This window comes from Chiloscyllium punctatum, chromosome 44, assembly GCF_047496795.1.
Source record: "Chiloscyllium punctatum isolate Juve2018m chromosome 44, sChiPun1.3, whole genome shotgun sequence".
In the NCBI taxonomy this organism is placed as follows: domain Eukaryota; kingdom Metazoa; phylum Chordata; class Chondrichthyes; order Orectolobiformes; family Hemiscylliidae; genus Chiloscyllium; species Chiloscyllium punctatum.
The window spans coordinates 7,544,123-7,569,860 of NC_092782.1; the positions used below are offsets into that span (position 1 = coordinate 7,544,123).

Below are 25,738 nucleotides of genomic sequence, written 5' to 3' on the forward strand. Positions count from 1 at the left end.
ATGTCATTGAAAAGGCAACTGTTTGTCACAGAAAAGTGAATGGATTATGGTTCCCAAAACCAGATTGTGAAAAAGAAACAGAATTTCATCAGTTGTTTATAAGCGACTAACAGCATTTAATTAATATAAGGAGAAGACATTGGTTTCTCATTTTCTGTAAGCAGTGTAGAATATTGTAGAAAATAGTCTCAGAAACAACATTTAAAAACCTCTTGAATAATATTTTGGGGTGTGGTGGGGGTGGCCTGTACATATTTGCTGGAATTCTAATGGAATTCCTTGTCCTTCGAGATGGAAGTGGTCATGGGTTTAGAATGTGCTGTCTAAGGATCTTTAGTGAATTTCAGCATTACATCATAGATAGTACACATTGCTACTACTGAGCTTCGGTGATGGTAGGAGCGGCTACTTGTTAATGTGGTGCCAATCAATGGCAGGGATTGTGGCATTTGAAAATATATTTGCTACCTTGACTACTCCAGTGAGGTCAATGAAGCCACCTGCATGGATTGCCAAGTCGAATTGTTCCCACTGTTTTTGTAATGTTTATTGGGAGAACCTCATGGATTCTTGCAGGATCTCTCACTTCCTGTCCACCTCCTGTATTAAGGCCTGTAAGGCATTGTTGGAGAATCCACTCTCTGCCATGCATATCAATTATAGAATTATGTCCAGCTCACTCTCCAGCCTCAAAACACATCCTCGTTAATTGGTGCACACTGTCTCTAAGTAGTGTAGACTAGCTTTGACTGGGATAACCTTGCAGGAGTTTGCTGTCTGTCTATTATTGTAAGATCACAATTTTGGCAATTGTGATCAACATTGACCCTAAGCTCTGATACTTCAAATAAAGATGCTATGCTAATAAGGGTCTGATTTTACAAATGGTCGAGATCAGAACAAGAGGGCATAGGTTTAGGGTGAGAGGGGAAAAATTTAAAAGGGACCTGTGGGGCAACTTTTTCACACAAAGTGTGGTGCATGGATGGAATGAGCTGCTAGAGGAAGTGGGAGAGGCTGGTACAATTACAACATTTAAAAGGCATCTGGATGGGTATTTGAATAGGAAGGTTTAGAGGGATATGGGCCAACTGCTGGCAAATGGGACTAGATTCGGTTAGGAAATCTGGTCAGCATGGACAAGTTGGACCGAAGGGTCTGTTTCTGTGCTGTACATCTCTATGACTCTTTGCCTCTATCTGCAGAAAATAAGTTCCTCCAAATTTGGTGAGGCCTTTTCTGGCGTACTGTATGCAGTTCTGGTTGCTGTGTTATTGGAAGGATATTATTAAACTGGAGATGGTTTATTAAAAATTTACAAGGATGTTCCCAGGAATGGAGGGTTTAAGATAGAAAAATAGACTGGAATGACTGGGACTTTTCTCACTAGAATGTTGGAGGATGAGGGGGTGACCTTATTGAGATTTATAAAACCGTGAAGGGCACAGGTAAAGTGAATGACAAGGATCCTTTCCCTGGTGGGGGAGTTCAAAATTTTTTAAGGTGAGAGGAGAAAGATTTAAAAAGGACATGAGGGACAACTTTTTATTTTACACAGAAAGTGGTTTGTATGTGGAATGAACTGCCAGAGAAAGTGGTGGATGCAAGTACAGTTACAATGTTTAAAAGACATTTAGATGAGCACATGAATAGGAAGAGTTTGGAGAGAGATGGGCCAAGTGCAGGGGGTGGGACTAGTTTAATGTGGGAATGTGGTGGATGTGGATTGGTTGGGCTGAAGGGTCTGTTTCCATGCTGAATGACTGTATAACTGCGTGCACTTGAAGATCACAAGAAAGCTGCCATTACATTCTGATCAGTTGAATAAAAAAGTCTGGATTGTGCCTTCTTTCTCCAACTTTCTGGTGTAGCTACTAACTACGTGCATTCATTTCTTTCACATGCCAAAATTACTCGATAAAAGACAAAAGAAATATCCCAATTTCTTTCACAAATAATCCACCAGTGTGGAATGTGCATGTCATCCATCTTTATTGTACATTTGTAATGTGTCTGTAGGGATATTTTTTGGAATAGTCCCATTATGGTATCAGGAAACTCAATCATATCACAACTGCCTCAAATTTTCATTGAAGGAACAATACTGTGTGCTGGTGAAAACATATTTCTAATTTCTTTGTTTTAAGCAGAGTTTGTTAGTTTAGTTGCTGAGACAGCTATAATGTAAGGATTGGATTAATGCCAAGAATATTGAGTTTGATACCATTTCTGAATTGAGGTAGATTCAGGGCCAACCATCTTGCCAGACCCATATTAAAAAAAAACTCATTTTGCCATGATTCGGAGATGCCGGTGTTGGACTGGGGTGTACAAAGTTAAAAATCACACAACACCAGGTTATAGTCCAACAGGTTTAATTGGAAGCACACTAGCTTTCGGAGCGACGCTCCTTAATCAGGTGATTGTCACCTGATGAAGGAGCGTCACTCCGAAAGCTAGTGTGCTTCCAATTAAACCTGTTGGACTATAACCTGGTGTTGTGGGATTTTTAACTTTTTCATTTTGCCATGGTTTGGAAAATCATTACTAAGGAGCTACCTTTGGACAGAGATCTCAAGGAGAAGAATATTTTGCAATCTGCTGCCTAAAGATTATGAGCTGTTTGATCTCTTTTGGAACTGTGCATGATTTTCCATGTTGCCAGGAGTGAAAGGTCTGAGTTATAAGGAGAGGCTGGATAGGCTGGGTCTTTTTTCACTGTAGTGTAGGAGGTTGAAGCATGACCTTGTAGAAATTTCTAAAATCGTGAGGAGTACAGATAAAGTGAATAGGAAGGGTCTTTTCTCTAAGGCAGGGAATTTCAACTCCAGGGGGATATTTGTAAGGTGAGAGGAAAAAGATTAAAAAAAACATGAGGTGCATTTTTTCTTGACATAGAGTAGTTTGTTTTTGGAATGAACATTTGGAGGAAGTGGTGGATGTGGATACAGTTGCAACATTTAAAATACATTTGGATAAGTACATGAATAGGAAATATTTGGAGGGATATGGGCCAAGTGCAGGCAGGTCAGACTAGTTTAGTTTAGCATTATAGTCGGTATGGACTGGTTGGACCGAAGGGCTGTGCTGTATGACTCTATGATTCATTATCCTGACTTAAGAATCATAAATGTTTTTTTGCGATATTCATGAGATGTCATTGGCACTAGGGCACTTAAGGAACCAGCCCCAAACAGGTTAGACCAAGGATCCACAATGCTGGCCCATCAGTGCCAATTTCCTCTTGGACTGGCGGTTGCATTGATACCCCTCTCCCAATGCATAACTTAATCAGGAGTTAGTAATCAGTCACACATATTGATGATGTATACTGCGTTAGTTTCAGTAACATTAAAAGTGTCAAGACAGCTTATGTATAAAAACAACAACGTTTATATCTTATTGGGATACAGTAGGAGGCTGCACAAAGAAAATGAATTAAACTAAGCAGAAAAGTAATCTGAGGGAAAACATCATTAGAAAAATAAAGTTTGATTTCTACCAAGAAACCAACTTCTTTTCAAATATTTTGTCCCTGAAGTATTTTGTTAAAATGAGTGTTTCCTTCCTCAAGAATAAAATGGTATTGAATGGAAAGACAGTTTCCAATTGTCATTATACTTCCCTTACCTATAGTTCTGTGTTTGTAATATTAGAAGGTAGCTGTATTATTTTCCCTAGGTATAAGAAGGCACATTGTGTATTTAATATCAGTCATGATTCACTGGTTACAGTGGGTATTTGTTGGTCCACTGGGCAAGAGAAATTTTTAAAACTACCAGCTGTTTAAAAGATTCACACTTGTTCAATGCCTTTCCCAATCTCATGTCATCCTCAAGCACTTTATAGCCAATAAAGTACTTTCCAAGTGTTGCAGCCAATATGCGGACAACAAGAATCCACAAATAAAAATCCGACAATGACTAGAAAATATGACTTTTTGTTTTACTCATGCCAGTCACGTGATAAATTTTGAACTTGAGAATCTTTCTGTTTTACTTTGAAACAGTACTGTGGGATTAGTTTGCATCCACTTAAATACAGATGCGGGCTTCTGTTTAATGTCTCATCCAAAGAGCAGTGTCTTTGAAAATGCAGTGCCTAGATCTTGTGCTCGAATCTCTGGAATGGGACTCGAACCCACAATATTCTGGCTCAGCTATGAGAATAAATGCTGAGGTTATTTTACAAGTATGTGCTGGGAGTGGGAAATCTCTGCTCACAATTTTACGATGCATAAGTTAAGTGCACCACTCCCAGGCTGTTCTCAAGAAGTTAACCCCTGAAAAACGAATTTCAAGTAAAAAGACCCCAAACTGGAAAGCAGGCTTAAAAAACAGATAGCTCCTGGATGAGGTGCTGGCAAATTGCAGCCATTCAGCACTGGATGCTTCCCATATTCACTTCTAATTACCACACAGAATCCAACATCATCCCTCAACAAAACATCACTGTGTTGCAAAGACCCCTCAGAAGCTGTCAATGCTTAAACCCTGTTCTATTGCCAATAATTTTGAAGGTCGGCCTGGCCCCACTTAAGATTAGCAAGGCGGCAGTCTGACAGCCTTGAGGAGAAGGAAATTTTAAAGGACAAATGTTTAATGCATGGATGAAAGAATAGCCAATCAGAGGTCAGAGGAGATTAGGGCGGGGTTACAGAGCAGGACTAGTTACTTGTCATAACTGTACAGTACGATTTTCTAATTCTAATTATAGAATGGAGTTTTCATTGAGCTCCGGTCTTAGGATTTTAGATTTTAGGATATTCAACCTACAACAGTTTGTAGAAAACTGGATCTCTAGGCTGTATTTGCTGGAGTGTGTTGGTACAGAATGAAGCAAGAGAGTACTTTGGGGAATAGCCATGTTGAATTTGCAATTGGGGATTTGAATGAAATAGATACAAGTTCCTGTGAACATGGTATGTCAACGTACGCAATAGAAAATTGTAAGCGCAATTTAGAAGGTAGAGGGCTGGAAGTTATAAAGTGAAGTCATTCCAAGGCTGTGGAACTGAATAGATCTACTCATCTTGGAGTCAGTAAGCAACTGATCAGTCAAAAGAAATGCTGAAGTGTTAAAGGAACAAAATTAATTCGGAATAAAATATGAACCAAAATAAGTGGAAATTCCAAGAAGGAAAATAGAACAGAACAATTACTCAAAGTTACTGGAATAAAAACCAATCAGATTGTGGCCTCTTTAACAGTTAAAGGTAAGGGGAAATGGAGAAAGTGAGGGCTGGAGATCAGAGTTGAGAGTGTGGTGCTGGAAAAGCATAGCAGGTCAGGCAGCATCCGAGGAGCAGGAGAATCAACATTGTGGGCGAAGGACCTATGCCCGAAACATCGATTCTCCTGCTCCTCGTATGCTGCCTGCTGCTGCTGTGCTTTTCCAGCACCACACTTTTCGACGACAACTGTAAGGGACAATGTCACGTAGATGAAAAAAATGTTTCAATAATGCAGGACTACATTGGGAAACACAGGACAATATTAATTTCCCTTGGAAGTCTATTGTGCCCATAGTTTGACAAATAAAACAAGTTTGAAGTAGGGTAGAAGTCAGAAGATTCTGGCTTCATGTACACAGGTAACATTCAGTCCATGGACACTAGGATCTCAGTTATTAAGAGATTTTTCTGACCGCTGTATGCAATAAGACTGGGATTTCATCTGCATGGAATATGTGAGTTAACGCTGAACCTGCCGACTGTTTCTACCAGGGACATAGTTTGTTTGTGGCTGTAAAGGTGACAGCAGCTGTGTATTGTGTTGCTGCCAGGTTTTTCAGGGAGCTTCAGAAGACTGAAATCCTCTGAGTCAACCAACAGTACATCACCACTAAACAGATGTTGAACATCGCATTCAGGCAAAGATTCAGATTTCATTTGCTTCTCCATGGATTCACCACAGCAAAGAGGAGAAGCATTTAAATCTTGTCAAATGTCAAAGTTGGAGTGTCACCCATGTGTCATTAAATTGAAATTAATCTGAATACATTTTGAATTTAGTCAAGCGAAAAGATTTGCCTTTTATGTAAGTATAGATTCGGTTGATGACACATATCAATTTTGCAAGACAGAGGGAAAAATCATTAAGGACCTTCATAATGGAAATGCACCATGTTGCTTGTATCAGAACTCCATTTTGACTGATACCAGATGATTCAGACCAGTGAATATCTCATTACCTAGTTTTACTTGTCTTTATTTTCTCTAAGTTGTTGGAGCAGAGGACAAATGAGTGCCCAGATCTTAGTGGACTTTATCCTAGGATCTTAAAGAAGCTGGCTAATGAAATAATTGCTGCATTGGTTTTAATTTTCCAAAGTTTCTTTGATTCGAGGACAGTCCCAATAAGATAGTGAATCTAACTCCTTTATTTAAAAAGGGAGGGAGGTAGAAAATAGAAAGCTAGAAGCCATTTCGTTTAGAAACCATCATAAAGAAAATGTTATAAGCTATTATTAAACAAGTTATAGATAAAGCTCACTGTAATCAGGCAGAGACAACATGGTTTTGTTGTTTTATAGAATCATCTTTCAGTAATTTCTTGGAGGTTTTAGGTTAGATTCAATTCCCTACAATATGGAAACAGGCCCTTCAGTCCAACAAGCCCACACTGACCCTTTGAAGAGTAACCCATCCAGACCCATTCACCTACATTTATCCCTGACTAATGCAGCTAATACCATGGGCAATTGAACATGGCCAATTCACCTGACCTGCATGTCTTTGGATTGTGGGAGGAAACTGGATAACATGGAAGACACCCATATAGACATGGGGAGAATGTGCAAACTCCACACAGACAGTCATCTGAGGCTGGAATTGAAGCTGGGTCCCTGACACTGTGAGGCTGCAGTGCTAACCACTGAGCCACCATGCTGCCCAGGTTTTTGAGACAATAGCACATTCTGTGGATAAAGAGGAAGCAATGGGTGTACTCTACTTAGTTTCCAAGGCTTTTTATAAAGCACCACCTCAAAAGATATTGCATAAAATATAAGCTCATGGTGTAGGAGTTGAGTATTGACATGAAGGGAAGATTGACTGGCTAATAGAAAACCATGATGCAAATGGGTCTTTTACAGGTTGGCAAGACGTCATCAGTGGGATGCCACAGAGACTGGCACCTCAAGCGAAGGAACGAAAGGTTTCAATACCAAAATTGCTGATGACACAATGATAGTCAGGAAAATGATTTATGAAGAAGGCACAGGAGGTTACAAAATGATAATGACAGGTTCCATGAGTAGGCTATGATGTACAAATTGAAGTATAATGTTGGACAATGTGAAATTATGCATTTTGATTGGTAGAATGAAAAAGAAGCAGATTATCTGAACGGTGAGAGGTTGTATAGGGATTTGGATGTCATTGTGTATGAATGGCAAAGGGTTAGTTTGCAGGTGCAGCAATAATTAGGAAAGCTAATAGACTATTATCATTTATCATGAGAGGAATCGAATAAAAATAGTAGGGAGGTTTTGCCTGACTTGTACAGGTTTTTGATGATACTGTACCTGGAGTACAGTGCATAGTATTGGTCATCGTATTTAATGAAGGATGTAAATGCATTGCAGGCAGCATAGAGAAGGTTTTCTAGGTTTATGCATAAACTGGCCACGCAGAGTCATGAGGAAATACTGGACAGACTATGCATGTATCTGCCGGAATTTGAAAGAGTAAGAGGTCACTTGCTTGAAACATCTAACATCCTGATAGGGTAAATGTGAAGAGGATGTTCCCTCTTCTGGGAAGAACCTAAAATGAGGGGTCACTGTTTATAAAACATTTATAACAGAGATTAAGCAAAGTATTTTCTCTCAAACGGGTCTTTCAAACTTTTCTCCTGTAAAGGTTTTGGAAATGTTCGACGTGATCAAGCAGAGACAGCATGGTTTTGTGAAAGGGCCTTTCAATAATTTCTTGGAGTTCTTAAATATTTTGATGGCAGAGGTAGATAGATTCTAGTTAAGCAGTGGTCTGGAAGGATATTGGGGCTAGCAAGAATATGGATTTGAGGTTACAGTCAGACCAACCATGATCTTATTGGAAGGCAGAGCAAGCTTGGGAAGTTGAATAGCTCACTCCTGCACCTTACATTCGTCTGGGTATGAATGCCTAGAATCCCTACAGTATGGAAGCAGGCCATTCAGCTCATCAAGTCCATACCAACACTCCAAAGAGCAGCCCACCCAGACCCACACCCTATAACCCTGCATTTCCATGGCCAATCCACCTAACCTGCACATCTTTGGACTGTGGGACGAAACTGAAGGATCTGAAGGAAACCCACACAGAACAACGGAGAATGTGCAAACTCCACACACAAAGTGGAATCGAACCCAGGTCCCTGGCACCATGAGGCAGCAGTGCCTACCACTGAGCCACCCTGCTGCATGATATCCTGAAAATTTGTCTGTCTTGTGATAATCAAAAATGTTTGCATTTTTGAATCAGAATGTGATCATTGTTTAGAACACAGGAATAGGGTTACTTACTCGAACCACAGGGCATCACTCCATCATCAGCAGATGGATACCAACAACAAATACCATGGAGATTTGTAAGAGGCCTGCAACTTCAGATCATCAATAATCTGCAGGACCACTTTTGTTTTCTGGATAAATTGCAAAAAGTCTTGCTGTAGAGCTCAGTCAGGGTTTCAATAATTATATCAACATATTATATGCTCAATAACTTTGTTTTGAGGAAAGGATTAAAGCTTCCAACTATTGGAGATGATGAGAGAAAAGGCTTGGCCCATCAGTCTTCCACCATTCCAGAGAAACCAGGAGAGAGAGGAAGTGACACAGGAGAATTGGTTGGCAGAAGCACATGAAATGAATCAGGAAATTATCAAAGATTCTTTCCAGAAAGAACATTATTACAGCATCTCTGAACATCAGTTTAACAAGCCTCTTCAATATTGACAAGTGACCATTATTTAAGTGTGCAATATTACTTCATATTCTTTGTGGGGAAGGATGACTTCAACCCAGCAAGTGAGGAGAGCCATCAAAATGATATGCAAATGCACCAATCTTCAAAAAGAAAATACCTACTGTTTGTCTCTTTCTTATATCCTGTTATTACTTTTTATTGACATTTCAGATGGCAATTCCAAGATTCTCCTTGCTTGACACCCTGAATAATTCCCTGGCTCAACTCTCCTTGCACTGAATTTGAACCATTCTGTCTGTTTGCTTCAAAGTCATGAGTTCAACTGAGCCTTTGCCAAGCAGGTACACTCTTACTGGAGGTGATGGCCTAATGGCATTATCACGAGCCTATTAATTTAGAGCGTCAGGTAATGTTCTGGAGACTCAGGGTCAAATCCCATGGCAAATGATGGAATTTAAGCTGAATAAAAAAATGTCAATAAAAAATATTTGGAATTAAGAGCCTAATGATAACCATTGTCAGTTGTCAGGAAAACCCATCAGGTTTACTATTGTTCTTTATGGATGGAAATCTGCCATCTTTATTCTGTCTGGCCCATGTGTGACTCCAGACCCACAGCAATGTGGTTCATTCTTCACTGCCCTCTGGGCCATCAGGGATGGGCAATAAATGAGAAAAAATGATCTTGCAGGAGCTGCTGCCTTTATTATGCTGCTTCAGCTTCCAATGCCTGCCTGATGCCAACCAAGAGACAGCTTTGTGAGTTGCTCTTACAGGGGCTGGAATGATGAAGCTGTGTTATCCCAATAATGAGAAATACCAACATCGGTGAGCACTCCTTGCTGCTTCACTGGTGTTGGAATGTCTTCAGATATGAAATGAACAAGAACACAGCTGTTTCGCAATGTGCATTAAAAGCACATGTTAATGTGAGTCCTTTGGCAAACTGACAAGTTAATGAAATGTGTAATGCCACCAGACTTAGAATTTTAATGACAAAAATAATAGGTTATTTTATAGTGGAAGGGACACAATGCAAATCAAATAAGAATGTCCAAAACAGGAAGAGAAAATACTTGAGATTCCAAACTGTTAGGGGCAGCACGGTGGCTCAGTGGTTAGCACTGCTGCCCTATAGCGTCAGGGACCCGGGTTTGATTCCTACCTTGGGCAACTGTCCGTGTGGAGTTTGCACATTCTCCCCGTGTCTGCGTGGGTTTCCCTCCGGGTGCTCCGGTTTCCTCCAACAGTCCAAAAACGTGCAGGTTAAGTGAATTGGATGTGCTAAATTGCCCGTAGTGTTCAGGGATATATAGGTTAGGTGCATGAATCAGGGATAAATGTTGGGGAGTGAGTTTGGGTGGGATACTTTTCAGAGGGTCAGTGTGAACTTGTTGGGCCAAAGGGCTTCTTTCCACACTGTTGGGATTCTAATTCTTGTAACAATGTGGAATGAATTTTTCAGTTCATAAATCCACATGAATTCAGTGTTAGGTGTTACATAGGTGTTTGATCACACGTAGAGTGGACTGCGTACCACGAGTCAGCAAATGGCAACAATTTCTCCATATTTTGCAGGACTTCTCTGTATCAATGAGACAGCCACTACCTGACAGTGATGTAAGTGTTATCACTTTAACAAGCTAGTTTTCTCCAGATGACGCTTGCTCAGTTATTGTTTTGCAACATAAAAAAATCCTTGTGGTGTTAAACAGAAGGGTGTTTCTCCATAATCGCTACATAATCAGAATTTGTTACTTTTCAGTCCCATCATGAGTTAGGACTAATGGCCTTGCACAGTACAGTGTTCCCAATTTGCAATTCAGTGTAAAACATTTCTGCCAAGTTGACTTGAACAGTCAGTTTGTTATTATAAAATGTAGAAAGAAATCCTCACTGCAGTTATCTAGAAATTTAAGTATGATGTGGCATTTTCCTCTCCAAGATACTTGTTTAATGATTATGAAAGAATTCATTTTCGTGATTCTTAAAGAATTGTCAGATAGTTGAGTGGGGTCAGTCTTGTTCTCTTTAATCTTACAGGAGAGGCTTGAACCAGCTTTAGCTGTTTTGAGATAAGGTCTGTCGTGAATTGTAACTGGTTTGGGTTTCGTTAACATTACTGGTTTTTTTAGAAGGCACTGAGACTTGAAGATGTATTTGAAAAATTTCTTTGAAAGTTACTGATCTATGCCATTTTGAAGATTCATCTGTGCTTCAAAGAGGAAAGAAGCAAGAAGCATTCCTTCTTAGGAATTATTGGTATTGTGGAAGCATACGTTTGTAGCTATTCATGGCTGTGATATTTAATGAAACTAACAATGGAGTTGGCAGGCTTGGAAAGGTCAATTTCTCGGCTAGACAGTGGAATACAAAGTGAACAACCTGATGCTAGAAAAGGTATTTCCTTTTAGCAAACAAAACCAGTAATCAGAAACACATCAACAAACTCACATTTTTAATGATGCCTATAGCTGTCCCTTGGTCAATGTTTGTTTAAAAACTCTAGTTGGGTATTAATTCTTGGTTTAAAGAATAATGACACCAGTTTGCACCATGTGTGAACAGCAGTGTGCTCTGTGAACTGTCAGGGTCTATAGAAAACAATGTGCATTCATATTATACTTTTTAAACCTACAAGATGTCCCTCAACACTTTGCTCTTTAAAGTTTAATTTCTGTAATAAAATAGGAAATGCAGCAATTTCGGCACTGTCCTTCAAAAAACAATGAAGATTGGAATTTTACACCATCCTCCTCAACATAACGGAGTGGTCTGAGAAATGGGAGATAGGGGGGCAGAAGAGTGCATAAAATTAGGGTGGGGGGGCATATGGTGGCAGGGGGCACCAGACTCATCACTTCACCCCATCTGCTAGTGTTCTATCAATGGCAGTGTAGGGTGTAGGTGTTGTTTCTCATTCTTAGGGCACTTGGGATCCAAAAATAAGCAACTAATAGTAGCAATACTAGGCAGCCTCCCTGGGCTGCCAGCTGGTATGGTTCCTACTTGATCAGGCACCCTGTGACCTATAGAGGTATCTCCAGATGTCACGCAATGTACACGTCCCTCCACCAGGCCCACAGAGCTTGGCAAGCTCCAAACACATCTATCTACTGCTCTCCAGGACCTTCACCGTTGTGGTTGGTCTGGTACTTCCAGCAGTGGTCATCACTTCTGGCAACACTGGTGCGACAGAAGTGCAGGCAGCTCTCTGACTGGCCAACCCTTCTTGGAGGCAGGATCTCCTAGCTCAGAGGGGTGGAAGGTGTCACTTCAGGCCAACAATGCCCTAAACAATGCAAAATTGAATTGTGTTTCTACTAACCATGGAGGTACCAATCGGCAAAGACAATGACTTCACTTAAAATGGTGTATTGGTTGAGGGATAAACCTTGCTCAAGACACCAACAAACTCCAAATTTCTCCAAATAGCATCTTGGGATTTCTATTGAGAAAGTAGACAGATCCTCGGTTTATCACTTCATCTGACAGGCACTCCTTCCTTGGGTGGAATGCCAGCCGAAGGAAGTTTTCAAATCTGTGCAGCTTGGCACCATCCTTCAGGTTTAGAGGCAAAAACAATAGAATTGAGCTAAGACTGATCAAATTGTTTAGATTAGATTGCTTACAGTGTGGAAACAGGCCCTTTGGCCCAACAAGTCCACACCGACCCTCCGAAGAGCAATCCACCCAGACCCATTCCCCTACACCTAACACTATGGGTAATTTGGCATGGTCAATTCACCTGACCTGCACATTTTTGGACTGTGGGAGGAAACCGGAGCGCCCGTAGGAAACCCACGCAGACACGAGGAGAATGTGCAAACTCCACACAGACGGTTGCCTGAGGTGGGAATTGAACCCAGGTCTCTGGCGCTGTGAGGCAGCAGTGCTAGCAACTGTGCCACCGTGCCGCCCATTGTGGCCCAGTATTTTCTCTGTTTGGTACAGGAAGTAGTTTGCCTCTTTATAGAGGTAGCCTCGATGTGCCACCTTCAGTCACCTGTATCACTGTGACGATGGTATGGCCGGGGAAGAAGTTGCGGTTTCATGTATGAAGTGGTTTCAGCAGACACAATGTAAATGGTTGAGATTCTACCAGGAATGAATCTGGCAGGGCAGAAGTTCAGTGAATCGGTGATGGTCTGAAGAGAATGGCTACAGCCACAATTTGAGCTGCTCCACGTGCTCCATTTCTGGAGCAGACTGTCACATCATTCCTGCTTTGGAAATTAAACAAAGAAGAATGCATTAAGAATGTGACACACATCATCTCTTTTTGGCATTACAAATTGCCGGTGAAGACAGTCAAGCTTATGCTCCTTGAAATATTTTATTCCTTTATTCAAAATGTGTTTCGCTGATTAAACTTCAAGGTTTCGAATCACAAGCAGTCACTTTCAGCTTTAATTTGAAAAAGGATTAATTTGCTCTCAACTGAACTTGATTTGTTGTAAGTTCAGGAAAAGTTAAAGTGAAAAATCGGAAAGTCTAACAGCGAACTGTTATGCAATGGTGGGGATGACTTGTGACTGGTCTGTTGGAGGGACGTGTACATTGTGTGACATCAGGAGAGCTCTCTCTAAGTCACAGGTGCCTGACCACTTGTTACATTTGATAAATGTAGCATGTCGTTTCTTGATTTGTTTTTGTAAGTCCTGTATATTTGTCAAGTTTCTTTGGACCCCTCTATCTTCTTATCGTCTTCTCAGCAACATCATCTGATGCATTACTGGAGCCTATGTCCACTGGATACTTCTGCTGGAAAATACAGGAAATTGGGGCACTAGAATTGAGCTGAGCATGTAGGCCCAGCCTGAAAATTTACCAAGTTCCATGACTCTATTGAAGCATGATACATCACTGTGTGGCTTCTGAGATATTAAATTTTTATACTTTTTTCAGAACATTGAACATTTAAACTTGTCACTGCCTGGTCCATTTATTGTCTCATCCACTTCTTAACATTAGATTTTCTAGCTTAAGTAATAGCTATGTTGCCTAAATGACTTGCCATGATATTGTTAGCAAGACTTCGACCACTGAGTTCCCTCTAAGTTGAATAATTTATGAGCTGTTTCTGATATAAGTCATGAGCAAGGGTCTGAGGATGAACCTCATAATACGTACACCTAGCTGACCAAGAACATACTTCACAAAATTGCAGGCTTGCCTATACTTTCCCGTGGTCTTCAGGACCTTGATATTGACATCATCTGTTACCCGGGCTGGCTCAGTGACTTTCCAGCAGCCAGCCTACCACAGCTGGCAGGTGGGCTCTCAATATTGCAGGTCAAATCAGAAGCCAGTAACTCTGAAGATGTGGCTGCCCCATTGAGGCAGATCTGGGCCCACAGGAGCACCTCAATGTGGAGGTACCTTCTGAAGATTTGAATGTTTAACAAAATAATCTGCGAGCTACCAGCTAGGCCATCGTTTCAGAGGGAGAGCTGATGGCCATGGCACTGTTAGTTCAGCAGCTCCATTTGGGCTATTTTGCAGCTGATATTGATGATGACCAATGCCCCCTGCCTAGCCTGTTCATCGGGAGGATGCCAGCCTTCCAGCCATGGGCTGCTGCCGCATGGGGAAAACTCCAGGCAACGTGTAACAAGGGACATCAATTAACCCTTTAATCAAGCTACAGGGCTACCCACCAGCTGGTGGGCTACCCGTTTGTCAAATCTGCATCCGTGAAAATGGGCCAGGGCGGACTGGCATGTCAGCTGGTAGTGAGAAATTATTATCAAGCCCAAGTCCAAACTTGACTCTGCTGAAATAATCCAGCCCTGTATGTTGGCTGTTTCTCCTCTGTTTGCTCCTCTGCTTTGGGCTCTTTACCAAGGATGAAGATCTATAAAATCAGTGTTCAGATATCTAATGTATAACTCCTTTAAACACACTTAGGATATTACAGATTGCATTTGCCATTTCAGCCTTTTCCTGTCAATCTTTCTCCAGGACTGTATAAACCAATTTATTATTTTTTCTAGTGTGTAAATATTCCTCGGTTTCCTACTATTTACATTTCGATTTCCTGGTTGTAGTTTGAATGGTAATGTGGTTACTTAGGCTCTCATACATAGACAAAATAAGGGGAAAGTCAGTCTGTTATTCCATGTGGTGGATTGGCATCTTTGCACCAAGGTATGAGAAAGTGCACAGCTCATGCAATTCAAGCTGGCATTATACCTACACATATACTCCAGAGATTGGGATAGATTCCATTCGTACTTATAGTGGGCATTCAGAGAGTTTCTGTGGATTTCCCAGGCCTCAGTATGCAGTTTAACTGTTGAAGAAGAACAGATTTACGAGTCAACTTTATAATTTTCAAGCAATCTTTACTGTTAGTGACTGAATTAAGATAAAATGCTTGCAAAGCGCGCTTAAGATTATAAATGAATTTAAAGACATAGTGGAAACATTCTGACTCAACGTCATTTACTGTGCTGTATTCACTCCCATTTTTCCTGGCTGCCTCATTGTTATGCCCCATTCATTAGGTGGAATGACAGACAGCCATGAATCACTCCCGTCTGCTCATCATCTGAACATTACAAGGTATGTGAAAGAAACCTTGCTGATTTACCCCTCCCCCAGTTCCTTTACCTTTGCTCCCTCAGAGGAATTCACAGGCTTCCACTTGGCAGCTCCTTTTTTTTTAATGAACAAGGTTAGGAACAGATGTGGAGAAATGTGAACATTTCTCCCTGTACACCACCCACTCTTTTGCCATGCTCCTTATGGAATGTATTTTATAAAGATTTCCAAGATGGCTAAAGCTGATTACACAGTGACAAATTTCTCACAGGAATTCCTATACTTCTGTGAAGCAGAGCCAGACAATGCAGTGTCTCAGAATGTTGTACTTACTCCAGTTCAATCGTTGGGTTTAATAAGCTCGCTGCCACTGCATTAAATTTTAATAAAGAACACTTGGTAATACTAGAATGGTGAAGGGAAAACTTGTAACATTAATGAAGCTGTTTTGTGATTTTACTGGGGCCTGGAAACATCATGAGTAACATTGCCTGTACAATTAGGGAAGTGAGCAGCATGGTAACAGTAAGTGTCATAATTCTTTTCATAATACTGATATAAGCATTAACTAGAAAACTGCATTATCATCTGGAGCCTGATGTGAATAGTAGCCTGGAAGACAAAAACAGAAATGCATCCTGCTGAGTAACACTTATAAGCAATGTCAAAGGCCTGTTACCCATAAATACAAGTAACAAAGCTACAATATGTAGTTTGGTTGTAAACATTTAAAACGGGCTTGTAAAATGTTCAGGACATTTCCTTGGGGGTCATTTTAACTTTCAGCAGTGGTGTAAAATGGCTGATTTCGGACTGGCCACACATTATAACAAATATAAAATTGGAAACTCAGTTGGTTTTTTAATGCTTTCTTTCTGCATACTTTTCACTTTTGAGTCACCGTTAAGCCAAGAGTTTCTGCTATTGATACAATCAACAATTGGGACACAATTTGCACTCAAATTGCTGAGCGTTCAGAAGTGTTTTGTTTTTTGCTTGGGTTTCTTCTTGTACTCATCTGTACATTGTTGAAGACAAATCTATTGCAAGCCAATATAATTTGACATGGTTTGGAGCATCACTTTTAAAAAGATATATTCCTGTTCTAAATATATTCCTTGATATATTTAAGAGTCATAGCCTGATGCAGTTTTCTTCATACAGTTGAAAACGGGATATTCTCACAAATAAGAATTTTTGTTAAGAATTTCTGGTCTGTGAGTCACCCAGTTTCAAAACCTAGAAATAACTTCATAAAAGTTACACAAGACTTACATTGATCCACAGTATTTTGCTTCTGATTAGCATTATAAACTTTTAAATTAGGTCTATTAGAGCCTTGCACCTTAAAATCGATTTGAATTCTAGACTTCCTTGAAAGTTGAACATAAAATTGAAAGGGGGATTGATTTTCTCTGCGTGGATGGCTGGTTTTTCTGGAGGTAGGGGTTATGAGGTGGGGGGTGCATAGCTTCTAGTGGCATGTTATTAAACTAGTCAAGGTACTTTGCACCAGACCCAACTTATATTTGAAGTGCTTCCTTCCTTTTACTTCCATTTGGCTAAATTTTGGATACGGAAAATAAAGCATAAACAAACTAAAAACTATGCATTAACAATTATTTTCTTTTGCTCTCCTAAAATTTCTACTTAAGGCACACTTCCTTTATTTTCATCAAACACAATATTTTATATTTATCTGCATTAACTTGCAATACAGCTGGTGTACACGTTGAGACAGCAGAGTAAAAGATTTGTCTTGCATTTGCTGTAAAGTCATATCTGACCCAAAAATGCTCAAAACATCTGATAGCTATAACATTAAAAAAAATGTAATTTTATTCCCTTCCCTCTATTTAAAACATATATATTGAACATTCATAAGTCAATCGATTATTTCAATGTAGTGAGCACATTTCATCATTATTTCAATGCAATTCAGGAATTTTGCAATCCTCTATGTAGTTAAAGACTGTTCACTTAGTTCCTTGTTACAAAATAAGAAACATTAATTAATTCAATACAATTATTTTCATATACGATAAAAATGAAATAAAGTTGAATGATTTTTTTTTCCCTGGATTCTCTGCTTTTACTGCATCAGGAGAGTGCACCGTCCAGCAATGTTATCTTCCAAGCCAAAAGGCAGTTGTATAATGACAACCGGATAAGGGAGGAGTTGAATGGCATTTCCACAGCATCTTGTTTATGATTACATTCTTACAGAGAGCACAGATAATCTTATGTTTTGCTATTAAGAGCGAATGTGCCAGGAATGATCCACATCGATCTAATACTGTCAGGAAATATGCTATTAAGAATGGGAACTATTCTTTGTAGTTATGTGCTTGAGTTTCAGCCATGGCAATTAAATTCAGATTACCATTTTAATAACTTTCATCAAGGGCTGCACGATGGCTTAGTGGTTAGCACTGCTGCCTCACAGTGACAGGAACTTGGGTTCAATTCCATCCTCGGGCAACTATCTGTGTGGAGTTTGCACATTCTCCCACATTCTCTCAAGGCGCTCCAGTTTCCTCCCAAAGCCAAAGATTTGTAGGTTAGGTGGTTTGGCCATACTAAATTTCCCATAGTATCCAGGGATGCTCAGACGAGGTGGGTTAACCATGGGACATGCAGGGATAAGATAGAGGGCTGGATCTGGATAGGATGCTCTTCAGAGGGGTGGTGTGAACTTGATGGGCTGAATGGCCTGCTTCCACCTTGTAGAGATTCTATGATCAAATGATCGAGCAGAATTTGCCCTAACATGGTGCTATGTGTTTGGAAAGCAAGAATTGAAATTCTTTGCCCACTCCTATTCCCACTCTAACCGCAACCACTTGATTTTATCCACAGGGGTAAGATTCTGCTGTGGTCTGGAATCCCCGCTTAGAATCACAAAATATATAAGTTCAAGCTCATTCATTTAGTCTATTATGCCAGGACTGGTGCTCGCTCTATAAATGGAGCTATTTAATTTAATCCCATTTCCCCATTCTCTTCCTATAATTTCATTCATTATGCCCCTTCAAATAATTATACAGTTAACCTGAGTCACCAAATTGTAAAGTGTACCATGATATAGTAATCCTCTGCAAAAAGATTTTTCTCTGAGGAAAATTGGATATTTGCGGATGGCGTAGAAGTTAAAAAGTTTCCTTCAGAGAGAGAAATCGAATCAGCAAGTTAGGCACTTCTGAGCTGTTCTTCTTTGTAACCCTCAGTAATCCTTGTTTTCAATGTTTCGCTCATGTTTGTAATTTTTGAATGCCAGTATGTTGCTACTAGTTACATTCTTATCGCAGGTTTTGCAACCAGTATTATGTCTGTCTTGTGTTCCCCTTCTCACATTTCATTGGGATAATTTTGTTCTGCATTTTTCACTGATTGTCTCATTATTGTCTCTGACTTCTTTGCTAGCACTATCTCAAGCAAAAAAAAGCTGCTGATAATTTCAAACACTTTTAGGTCATGGCTACATGATAAATGTAGTGCAGCTTCAAGATTTACCTCAAGTTATGAAACACCGTTTTTTTTACTGTGCCAGGACGCTATATGTTGTTTTCCAGTTTGATTTTAAGAAGACCATAAAATGATTGGAGCAGAAATTAGGCCATTTGGCCCATCGAGCCTGTTCCATCATTGGATCATAGCTGACAGGTTTCTCAAAACCCATTTTCCCACTTTCTCCCAATAAACTTTGATCCCCTTGGCAATCAAGATCTTATCTCTCTTTGTATTAAATATACTCCATGACCTGGCCTCCACAGCCCTCCGTGGCAATGAATTCCACAGATTCACCACTCTTTGACTAAAGAAGTTTCCCCTTATCTCCATTCTAAAGCACTTCCCTTTACTTTAAGACTGTGCCCTTGGGTCCTAATTTCTCCTGCCAATCTTCCCAACATCTCCTCTGTCCAGGCCATTCAGTATTCTGTAAGTTTCAATCACATTTCCCCTCATCCTTCTAAACTTCATTGAGTATAATCCCAGAGTCCTCAAATGTTCTTCATGTATTAAGTCTTTCATTCCTTGGATCATTTTCATGAACCTCCTCTGGACCCGCTCCCGGCCTGAGATATGGGGCCCAAAATTGCTCACAATACTCCAAATGTGGCCTGACCAGAGCCTTATAAAGCCACAGAAGTACATCCCTGCTTTTATATTCTAGTCCTCTTGAGATGAATGACAACATTGTGTTTGCCTTCCTAATTACTGACTCAACCTGTAAGTTTATCTTAAGAGAACCCTGGACTAGAACTTCCAAGCCCTTTTGTACACCAGGTTCCTGAATTTTCTGCCCATTTAGAAAATAGTCCATGCCTCTTTTCTTCCGACCAAAGTGCACGAGGTCACATGTTAATAAGCTTGCTCCTATTCTTGTTTTCAATTGAATGGCCCCTTGCACCTTACTATTCACCTTGTGAATTTTATTAACAGCAACTCACTGTTGCCTTGTTTCACACTGTTTGCTAATGCTTACTTATTCATTGTTCTCCTCCTGCAGTTTGCCATTGATGCCTTCTGATGACTGACCTCAAACTGTGGGATAATTATTAAACTTCAGCAAGAAACAATGTAGAAACAGTGGACCCATAAAAGGAGTCTGTTACTCAGAATACAATAATTACATTGGTTATTGGATGAACATCTCTCTCTTAAATAGAAATGTTAATTTCTCTGAACATTTTGAAAGGACACAGAAATAACTGAAAGAATGAAGTGATCAAGTTCTGCATGTGTCCTTGCATAACTTCCCAAGTTCAGTCATGTTATTTTATAGGGACAGGAAATCAGCAAGAACTAATTTTTATTTACCTCTTACTGGGATCAAATACTGACAACATCTGGGACACAGTTAGCTGCCGATTCTGTCAACTGTGAATATGTCTTCTGAGGAGAAGTAGAAAATGATAAAAGTTCAAAAAGGCTCTTCATCGTGTGATGAACTACAACTGATACTGTTGGACTTCATTCCCACTGACACCTGCCTACCTCCACCTTACTGCTCAGAAGGTCACTCTGAACATGGGTGTGAGTTTTTAAACAGCTATCCTCCCATTTCTTCCCTAAGAAAGAGTTGTTTGATGGTTAAAAACCATTGGAAGGAGCACCTTGGCCACTTATCGAGGACTATTTGTTTTTAATTTTCTGGTACTGATGGATGTTCTGTCTTTTGTACCAGCATCATCTGCTAAACCAAGGACTCTTAAAGGGAATGCTGGCAGCATCTCAAGAAAAGGCCCAAATTCACTTCTGTGGTAATACTGTAGACCATTACTAGCCAGTACTCTAATCGCTCTCAGTCAGGGTTCTAATCAACAGCATCCATCCTAAACATGAATCCTTTTCAGGAGCTGATAGTCGCGCTACTTATTTTCAGAGGTTTCATTGCTATTCCTGATTTTTGGCATTGATAGCTTTGTGGGAAATGTAGATGCTGTGATTTGGAGGAATTTCAGATTTTAGTATTTGTTGTTACTATCACATATTCTATAATGAGACAGACTTGCACTTGCATGGTGCCAGTCAGGACCTCATAACACTTGACAGCTAATGAAGTACTTTTGAATGTCATCACTATTATAGTGTAAATATGCAACAACAAATTGATGCACCGCATAGCTCCAAAAACAGCAATATGGTATGAAGGTGTAAAGGGTACTGTACCTTTAAGAGAGTTAAAAGTTAACAAACTGCCTGACAGCACCATGTGTTCTGAACAAGATACAATGTAACCTTTTGGTCCAGTAGCTAGTGCAGCTGGTTGCCTGGACACAAAAACATATTCGAATGCAGCCAATCATAAATTAAATTATACCCCAAAAAATACCAGACTCCAGTCAAGTTTGAATTTAATATATCGACAATATTAAAAACCAATGACACAATCCAATGCTTTGGGGGTATAAGACTGGGAAAACATGAACAGTTGAGAGAGAACTGCCAAGCCACCAACATCTGCAGCCTGCCCGGATAATTAGCTCACTTAAAGATACATTTATCTAGCAACCACCTGCGAAAGAGAAATCCTAAGAAGAAGAAAATCTACAGAGGAAGATACAAAGGGAAGATTCAACAGCTGCCTGGTTTTGAAATTTGAATTTTTGGTAAATCTTACTTGGGGATTTTATCGGACTAGCATTATAGAAGGGTAAGTAAAAGTTACGTTCGAGGAAGGAGTTGTAAATAGTTGTTAGTTAATTATTCTCCATTATACTTTAAGAAATAAAGTTGTTAATTTGTACTTTAAATTATTCTTGGCCTCTCGAATTTTCACAGATTGCTGCATGGGATAAATCTTTTCTGTGTTGCTGGTTTAAATTAAGGAGGAGGGTTTGCCCTGAATTGTAACAGTCTGGGGGCTTGTTGTCGGGATTTGAACAGGTTTAGACAGATTTGAATAGATTTGGAGGTACGAAAAGTCCCAGCAGATTTAAACACTTGCAGGTTATTGTTCTAGATCTTCAATAAGGCAGTTTGTTTAATTTCAGTGACTCGCGATTGATTAAATTAAAGAGGTACGGGGATTTGAAGATCATTCTCAAATTTGCCAAGAAAGTTTAGAAGGAAAGAAAATGGCCAAATTTTAGAAAGCAAATAAGTTAGGTTTGGGATTAACCAGGGGCAAACGTAAAGCTGAAATTGTCAGGGAGGTGTGTCAGAGAAACAGACAAGTGCATTAGAGGTAGAAAAGCTTAAATTACAATTGAGGAAAATGGAGTTAGAAGATAAGCAAAGAGAGGGAGAGAAAAGAGAGAGGGAGAGAGAAAGAGAAAGAGAGAGAAGAAAGAGAAAGAGAGAGAGAATAGAGGGAGAGAGAAAAAGAAAGAGAGGGAGAGAGAAGGTTCTTAGCTGAGCAAAGAGACCGAAAAGAAAGGGAGAGAGAAAGTTAGAGAGAGGAAAAAGAAAGAGAGAAGCTTCTTTGCTGAGCAAAAAGAGACTACGAAACCAAGAGTTGAGCAATGGTAAGATTTTACCACAGGTTAAGGAAGCCCAAGAGGGTGGACAGGGGGTGAAAGGCCTCAAGTGTTTTCATTGTAATGGAGTGAGACACAGAAAATTACAGTGCCGGTGGTTTCAGAGGGGCACTGGGAAAAGGTGTTTTCACTGCCAGAGGGTTGGACACGTAAAGTCACAGCGCTGGTCATTAAAGAAAGGCATTGTGGGATAAAGTCGTAGAGGAAATTGTAGCTTTCTCCACACTGTCTGGGCTACCCAGAGAGATTCAGTTGGACTAAACGTTATTGCTAGGCTGCTTAAGGAAGTTATGGTTAGCTTAGGTATACAGCACTTTAAATATAGTTTGTATCATCCTGAATCCCAGGGAGCTTTAGAAAGGTGGCATCAGACCTTGAAGACCATGTTGAGAGCATACTGTCAGGGTTACCCGAATGATTGGGACGAAAGTATCCCATTCATATTGTTTGCCACTAGCGATATCCCAAATTAACCTATTCAGTTTACCCCATTTGAGTTAATATTCAGACATGAAGTGAGAGGCCCTTTGAAATTAAATAAACAAAAATTGACAGGACCAAAGTCAGAGACCTCACACTTAGATTTATGTATTGGAGGTGAAAAAAAGATTAAATCGAGTCGGTGAGTTAGTTAAACAGCACCTAAAGAGGGCATACTATATAATGAAGCTCGGTGGCAGATGAAAGCTCTGAGACTTGGACATTTTCTCAAGGGGTGACATGTTAGTACTGTTACCAATGATAGGAGATCCCTTTGAAGTCAGGTTTAGTATCCCTATCAAATTGAGAAAACGTTGAGTTAGGTGAACTATCTAGAAAAGATGCCAGATGGAAAGAAAGGTATCGGGTATGTCATATAAACATGTTGAAACTGTATTATACTAGAGAGAAAAAACTGGAGAAACAGGTGCTAGTTACTGCCCCACAGTGTGAGGAATCAAATCCAGATGATGTGGATTTTGATGTGCCTCAAAATAGACTAAAAAATGAAGAAGTCCTTGAGGAGTGGGATAGGTTAGTAAGCTATCTGTCTCAGGAGCATAAAACGCAGTTGAAAGATTCGTTACTGCAGTATATGGACATATGTAAGAATCAGATGGGGAGGACTAATGCTATCGTACATGAAGTAGACGTAGGGAATACTGTTCCAATAAAATAATACCCCTATTGGCTTAATCCTTTCAGAGCCAGACGAGGTCCAAATGGAGATGGAGACCATGCTTGATGAGGACATCATCGACCGAAGCCAGAATGAGTGGAGTTCGCCGATCACCTTAGTTCCCAAATAGGATGGGACTCAATGATTCTGCGCGGATTATGGGAAGATCAACGCCGTTATAAAATCAGACTCATATCCAATTCCTAAATTGGAGGACTTTATTGAGAAAGTCAGACAAGCCAGTTACATCACCAAGTTGGACTTAATGCATGGTTACTGGCAACTACCTTTATCAGAGACAGTGAAAGAAATTTCTGTGTTTGTATCTCAAATGGGCTGTATCAATTTATAGTGATGCCCTTTGGAATGAAGAACATACCCGCCACATTCCAAAGACTCATGAACAGAGTTGTGGCTGGGTTAGCAAACTGTGCAGCCTATTTGGATGATGTAGTGATCTTTAGTTAGTCCTGGAAAGATCACATGGTACAGTTGGCAGAGCTCTTTGAACAACAATGAGAAGCAAAACTGGTGATAAACTTAAATAAAACTGAATTCACAAAAGCAATGGTAATGGTCTTGGGACATAACATCAGTTATGGAAGGTTGACCCCCCGGAATGCAAAGACAAAGGCCATTGAGGAATTTCCATGACCAACCTCGAAGAAAGAGGTGCTTCGATTCTTAGGACTCAACGGATTCTATTGGAAGTTTTTTCCAAACTTCAGCAGTGTAGTGACACCGTTAACCGACTTGATGAAGAAGGACACAAAGTTTCGATGGACAGAACAATGCTATTTAAAAGCAATATTAACCATCAAACTAGATTTAGCTACACCAAACCTTTCAAAAGTTTTTAAGATCGCCATTGATGTTTGTGACACTGGAGTTGGAACTGTACTCCTACAGGAAGATGAGAATGCTTAACATCCACCAGAGGAAATACTTCACAATCGAAAAGAGCTATTGAGTTTGGTACTGGCCTTACAACATTTTAATGTGTATATCAGGAATAATGTGTCGAAGATGGTTGTACACATGAATCACAATCCTCTTACATTCTTAGAATGCTTTAAAGGCCAAAATATGAGACTATTTCGTTGGATACTTAAGTTACAGACTTCTAATTTTAAAAAATCTACATATTGCGGGTTATAAGAATATAATTGCAAATGCATTATCATGGATTTAACTGATAAAGTTTAGATGAAATTTGTGTTTATTTAATGTTTTATGGTATATGGGAAGAAGTTAAGGTGAACTTATATTAAAGTTTTCTGTATGTTAAGGTAATGCCTTTAAAGAACAAGAATCATTTATTATGATGGTTCATTTTTTCTTAAGGGTGGAGGTGAAAGTTATGAAGGTGTAAGGGGTACTATACCTTTAAGAGAGTTAAAAGCTAGCAGAACTACCTGACAGCACCATGTGTTCTGAACAAGATATAACATAACGTTTTGCTCCAGCAGCTAGTGTAGCTGGTTGCCTGGAGACAGAAACAAATTTGAAAGTGGCTAATCAGTTTAAATTATACCCCAGAAAATGCCAAACTCCAATCAAGTTTGAATTGAGTATATTGACAATATTAAAAACCAATGACACAATCCAATGCTTTGGGGTATAAGACTGGGAAAACGTGAACAGTTGAGAGAGAACTGCCAAACCACCAACATCTGCAGACTGCCCGGAAAATTAGCTCTCTTAAAGATACATTTATCTAGCAACCACCTGCGAAAGAGAAATCCTCAGAAGAAGAAAATCTACAGAGGAAGATACAAAGGGAAGATTCAACAGCTGCCTGGTTTTGAAATCTGAATTTTTGGTAAATCTTACTTGGGGATTTTATCGGACTAGTATTATAGAAGTATATAGTATTATTCACTGGTGATTGCACTCTGTCCAAGGACCACAATCAAACAAAATGCTTCATGCAAGACTTCTGCTTGGAGATAGAGGATTATTTAATTAACTTGTAGATTTTGTCACAACACAAAACTAAAATCGCCTGTAGAGGGTTTTGTCTATAATTCAGCTGCTGCAGTTAATACAGGTAAATTTTGTGACTTCCCAGTTTGGAACATTATACATTAAAGTCACACATCAGGAGTTTTGATGCCAGGGCTTGTCCACCCATTGCTG

At 39.8% G+C, this 25,738-nt stretch overlaps 1 long non-coding RNA gene across 1 annotated transcript in view; it reads left to right on the forward strand.

The window, feature by feature from the left end:
- The window catches only part of LOC140466626 (uncharacterized), a 39,092-nt gene extending 14,252 nt beyond the window's left edge, over positions 1–24,840 (forward strand). Inside the window, exons 2-3 of the long non-coding RNA XR_011955235.1 lie at positions 19,968–21,614; positions 23,626–24,840. This is a non-coding gene — a long non-coding RNA (uncharacterized lncRNA). The remainder of the gene's footprint in view (positions 1–19,967; positions 21,615–23,625) is intronic.
- The last annotated feature ends 898 nt before the right edge of the window (positions 24,841–25,738 follow it).